Source organism: Vigna angularis, chromosome 5, assembly GCF_016808095.1.
Source record: "Vigna angularis cultivar LongXiaoDou No.4 chromosome 5, ASM1680809v1, whole genome shotgun sequence".
NCBI classification, from domain to species: domain Eukaryota; kingdom Viridiplantae; phylum Streptophyta; class Magnoliopsida; order Fabales; family Fabaceae; genus Vigna; species Vigna angularis.
Window position 1 is genome coordinate 10,964,157 of NC_068974.1, and position 6,168 is coordinate 10,970,324.

At 38.1% G+C, this 6,168-nt stretch overlaps 1 non-coding gene across 1 annotated transcript; it reads left to right on the top strand.

The window, feature by feature from the left end:
- The first annotated feature begins 5,650 nt into the window (after positions 1-5,650).
- Positions 5,651-5,753, top strand: LOC128196848 (small nucleolar RNA R71). The gene has a single exon (XR_008249255.1). It is a non-coding gene; the product is annotated as a small nucleolar RNA R71 (small nucleolar RNA).
- Positions 5,754-6,168: the final 415 nt, after the last annotated feature.

Here is a 6,168-nt window from a genome sequence, read left to right on the forward strand (position 1 = left end):
GTCGCTGGGCGAGCTGTGACAGTGCCGCGAGCGAACTCGCTTGGCGAGGATGACAGCGAGAAGAACGGCTCGCGTGGTAGACAGCCAGCGACCAACTTTTCGAGTTTCACAAAGATGAATTATGCAGAAAACAGAAAACGAAAACTACAGCACAACATCATTCCAAACTCTAAATCCCCAAAACGAAAAGAATGGTTAAAACCCAATAAAGAAAAGTGTAAGTTGAAGACAACTTACTGAACTTGAGATGAGAAGCAAAAAAGGAGGAAAATTTTTGAAATAGATGGAGAAGAAAACGCTTCACACAGCATCAATGGCAACAAAGGGGAGGGAGGGGGGCGGCTGGAATGAAGGATGAAGGAGAAAGGGGTTAAAACCCTAAAATTTCAAAGATTTGGGCCGAGCCCAGTCGCTGGGCGAGTCCACGTGGTTCGCTGGGCGAGTGCCAAGTGGCAGGCCCGTGTTGACGCGCAGAAAAAGTGGCTGATCCAGCCTACTTTTGCTTAGTCGCTGGGCGACCCGATCCTACTCGCTGGGCGACTAGGTCAAACGTGGTCAAATTTTTTTTTTTTTTTTTTTTAACAAAACTTCTAAAAAACATATAATTGAATTTTTTCATATCTACAACATCAAAGAGTACAAAATCTAAATTTACAATCAACTACAACATAATTTAAATACCTGCAATTTCTTGAACCAATTCTAACTACCACTCAAATAATTTCAAATTATATAAAACAATAAGCTCCGTAAACTTATCCAAACTTCAATCAAACAATTCACAATAAAATCATTGCAGAAACATCAATCAATCCACACAACCAAACAGATTCAAATTCAAACCACACAACCAAAAGAACTGAAAACATAAATTAAGATAGAGTTAGAAAGCTGGATTGCCTCCCAGTAAGCGCTTGTTTAATGTCTTTAGCTTGACACCTGTTATGATTAAGGATCAGAAAAGTGGGTGATAGTAGTGAGGCGCTGAATTTGACCACCCAGATAATGCTTTAAACGTTGACCGTTTACTACCCAACTTTGATTTGGATCATCAGAGGAAGGATCACTTAATTCGATGGCTCCATATGGTTTTACTTCTTTGATGAGAAATGGTCCTAACCACTTTGATTTGAGCTTGCCATGAAAGATTTTTAACCTCGAATTAAAGAGTAGTACTTGCTGACCTGGTTGAAATTCTCTATGTAGAAGATGCTTGTCATGGTACAATTTGACTTTCTCTTTGTATACCCTGGAACTCTCATAAGCTGTCAATCTCAGTTCTTCCAATTCATGAATTTGCAATTTTCTCTTTTCTGCAGATAAATTAGGATCAAAATTCAAAAACTTCAGAGCCCAAAATGCCTTATGTTCCATTTCCACTGGCAGATGACAAGCTTTGCCATAAACAAGTTGAAAAGGAGTTAATCCAATTGGTGTCTTTAATGAAGTTCTGTAAGCCCATAAGGTGTCATCTAGCTTTATTGACCAATCCTTTCTCGAGTTAGATACAGTTTTCTCCAAAATCCTCTTGATTTCCCGATTTGAAACCTCGGCTTGACCGTTTGTCTGCGGATGATAAGGAGAAGCAACTTTGTGTCTTACCTCATAATGTTTCAAGAGCTTTTCTAATTGGGCATTGCAAAAATGAGACCCACCATCGCTAATTAACACTCTAGGAACACCAAATCTTGAGAAAATATGCTTCTTGAGAAATTTAATAACTGTTTTTGCATCATTTTTCTGACAAGGTGTTGCCTCAACCCATTTACTGACATAATCAACAGCAACCAGAATATATTCATTATTGAATGATGGTGGGAGAGGACCAACAAAATCGATTCCCCAACAGTCGAAAACCTCCACTTCCAAGATATTCTGCAGTGGCATCTCATGTCTTCTGGAGATGGTTCCTACTCTTTGACATTTGTCACAGCTTTTTGCATGAAAATAAGCATCTTTGAATATAGTGGGCCAAAAGAATCCAGATTGTAAAACCTTGGCAGCTGTTCTTTCTCCATTGAAATGTCCACCATATGGCGAATTATGGCAATGCCACAAAATATTTTCAGCTTCCTCTGCAGTAACACATCTTCTCAAGAGGTTATCACTACATATTTTGAACAAATAAGGATCATCCCACACATATTGCTTAGCATCATGCAAAAATTTCTTCTTCTGATGCCATGTGATATCATCTGAAATAACTCCACCTGCTTTGAAATTTGCCATGTCAGCAAACCATGGTCTTTTCTGAATTAACATAAGAGTTTCATCTGCAAATTCATCACAAATTTCTTTCTCCTTACTTGTGATTTCTTCATTAACTAGACGAGAAAGATGATCAGCAATCACATTTTCACTTCCCTTCTTGTCTTTTATTTCTAAATCAAACTCTTGTAACAATAATACCCACCTGATCAACCATGGTTTTGAATCTGGTTTGTTCAACAAATACTTGATCGCAGAATGATCAGTATATATAACCACCTTAGACCCAACAAGATAGGATCTAAATTTCTCCAGTGCATAAACAATTGCTAGAAATTCTTTCTCTGTGTTAGCATAATTCTGCTGAGCATTATTCAGCACTTTACTAGCATAGTAAATTGCATGAAAAACTTTTTCTCTTCGTTGGCCCAAAACTGCACCAATAGCATAGTCACTAGCATCACACATTAGTTCAAAATTTTTCTCCCAATCTGGAGCTACAATAACAGGAGCAGAAATCAACTTATTCTTCAACAGATCAAAAGATTTCAAACAATTTTCATTCATAACAAAAGGAATATCTTTAACAAGAAGATTGCTTAATGGTTTAGCCACTTTTGAAAAATCCTTTATAAACCTTCTGTAGAATCCTACATGACCAAGAAAACTTCTGATACCTTTCACATTCATTGGCGGAGGTAGCTTTTCAATAACCTCTACCTTAGCTTTATCCACTTCAATACCTTTGGCTGATATCTTATGCCCAAGAACAATTCCTTCTGTCACCATGAAGTGACATTTCTCCCAATTAAGAACAACATTTGTTTGAACACACCTCTTCAAAACAGTCTCCAGATTTGACAAACATACTTCAAATGATCTACCAAAAACTGAAAAATCATCCATGAAGACTTCTATGCATTTTTCAACCAGAGCAGAAAATATGGCTAACATGCAACGTTGAAACGTAGCAGGTGCATTACAGAGTCCAAAAGGCATCTTTCTATAAGCAAAAACTCCAAAAGGACAGGTAAAAGCAGTTTTCTCTTGATCTATAGGATCTACAGCAATCTGATTATAACCAGAGTATCCATCTAGAAAGCAATAAAAAGCCTGACCTGATAGCCTTTCTAGCATTTGATCCATGAATGGAAGTGGAAAATGATCCTTTCTGGTTGCCTTGTTGAGCTTTCTATAATCAATACACATTCTTCACCCAGTCACTGTCCTTGTTGGTATCAATTCATTTTTCTCATTACAAACCACAGTCATACCACCTTTCTTTGGCACGACTTGAACTGGACTCACCCAAGTGCTGTCAGATATAGGGTAGATGATACCTGCTTCTAAAAGCTTTAGAACTTCTTTTCTGACCTCTTCTTTCATCACTGGATTAAGTCGTCTCTGTGGTTGAGCTACTGGTTTGAAATCATCCTCCATAAATATTCTATGCATGCAATAAGAAGGACTTATTCCTTTCAGATCAGAAATTGACCAACCTACAGCTCCTTTGTTCACTTTTAAGACTTCAATTAATTTCTCTTCCTCTAGAGTGGATAAAGCATTGCTGATGATCACAGGTTTATTATCATCTTTTTCAAGAAAAACATACTTCAAATGTGAAGGTAACAATTTCAATTCCAGCTTTTTTTCTTTTATCTCTTCTTCAGTCTTTAATTCTCCAATCTCCACTTCATCAGGTGGAATCTCCTTCAAAGAATCTAGATTCTGTAGACATTCATCAATTAATTTCTCTTCCTCTGCATGTAAGGATTCACAAGCATCAATAAGAGTTCTTTCAAGAGGTGATGATATATACATCGTCTTTTGTGTAATCATGCAGACTTCCTCAAGTTCATCAATTTGAAAGCATGTATCTTCATCATTTGGGTGAGACATTGCTTCAAAAACATTGAAATTTACTTCTTCATTCTCAACTCTCACTTTAAGCTTTCCATCATCAACATCAATCAACACTCGAGCAGTCTTCATGAATGGCCTTCCCAGAATCAAAGGAATTTCTGTATCTTCTTCCATTTCCATGACAACAAAATCCACTGGAAATAAGAATTTGTCTACCTTTACCAACACATCTTCCACTACTCCATGCGGATATTTGATCGATCTGTCTGCCAATTGTAGAGTCATGCGTGTGGGCTTCAACTCTAATTCTCCAATCTTTTTAAACATAGACAGAGGCATAAGATTGATGCTGGCTCCAAGATCAATTAACGCTTTCCCAATAGCCAGTTTACCAATGGTGCATGGAATTGTAAAACTGCTTGGATCTTTAAACTTTGGTGGGAGCAACTTTTGAATGATAGCACTACACTGGTCTTGTACTTCTATAGTTTCTTCCTCAATATACTTTCTCTTCTTGGTGAGCAAATCTTTCATGAATTTCGAGTAAGCAGGTATTTGTTTCAGTGCTTCTGAGAAGGGCATCTTGATTCCCAACTTCTTGAAAATATCAATGAAACTCTTGAACTGTCTTTCCTTCTCCTTTCTAGAGAAAACCTTTGGATATGGAAGAGGTTTCTCGTACATCTGTTCTTTCTTTTTCTCTCCCTCTCTCTCTTTTTCACTTTCTCTATCCTCTTTCTCTTCTTCTTCATCTCCCTGTTTACTCATCTCATCTTTTTCTTCACTCACTTTTTTCTCAATCCCTCTTTCTTCCAGCATTCTTCCAGATCTTGTGGTAATAACATTGCAGTCTTCCTTTGGATTTACTTCAGTGTTTGCCCCAAAGTCCTTCACTGGTTTTTCTTCCAACGTCTTAGCTAATTGACCCACCTGAATCTCCAAATTCCTAAGTGAGGCTTCTGTACTTTTATGGTTGGAAATTGATATTTGCATAAACTGCTGAAGAGTTTCTTCCAGTTTTGAAGTTCTTTCTGTCAGAGAAGGTTGTTGCTGAAAGTTCTGTGGAAGTGGTCTGTTGGATGGACCTGCTTGTCCCATACTCGGATAAGGTCTCCATCCTTGATTAAAACCTTGGCCTTGATTATAATTCGTCTGACGACCTTGATTTCCCATATAATTTACTTCTTCATGAGACATGCCTTGCACTGCACATTGACCATTATTATGATTTCCTCCGCATAATTCACAACTTTGACCCGTCTGATGTTGAGCTTGAGAAACATTCTGTAGTTCTTTAGGTAGCTGAGATAACTTCTTCATTAATGTCTCAAGTTGCTGAGTCATAATCTTGTTCTGAGCTAGTAAGGCATCTTGAGATTGAAGCTGAAGAACACCTTTTTGTTGAAATTGGGCTCTTTCACTCTGAACTTCATTATCATTCGCAGCCATGTTTTCAATCAGATCATGTGCTTCTTCAGGCGTCTTCCATCTGATACTACCTCCAGCTGATGCATCTAACATTAACTTTGTTTGAGATTTCAGCCCTCCAAGAAACAAATTTAACATTGTAGGCTCATCAAATCCATGAGTAGGGGTTTTTCTCAGTAGGCCTTTGAATCTATCCCATGCTTGACCTAGAGTTTCATCAGCATCTTGTTGGAAAGAAGAGATCTCCTGCTTTCCCTTATTGACTTTGGACTGAGGGAAGAACTTGTTCAGGAATTTGGCAACCACATCATCCCAGACTGTCAGACTATTCTCTGGAAAAGAATTCAGCCATATTTTTGCATTACCAGCCAATGAGAATCGAAATAAGCTGAGTCGGATTGCTTCATCTGGAACCTGGTGAATCCTCACTGTATTACATATCTCCATGAAAGTAGCCAAGTGAGTGTATGGATTCTCGTGAGATAATCCATGAAACTGATTGTTCTGCACTAGATGAATAAGAGCTGGCTTCATCTCCATGTTGGCAGCATTCACCACTGGTCTTGCAATACTGTTGAAGTGTAGAGGTCCTGAGAAAGTGTTATAATCTGCAAGAGTACGTCTTCCTTGCCCAGAACCTTCTCCAGTGCGATTATCTTCCATTTCTTC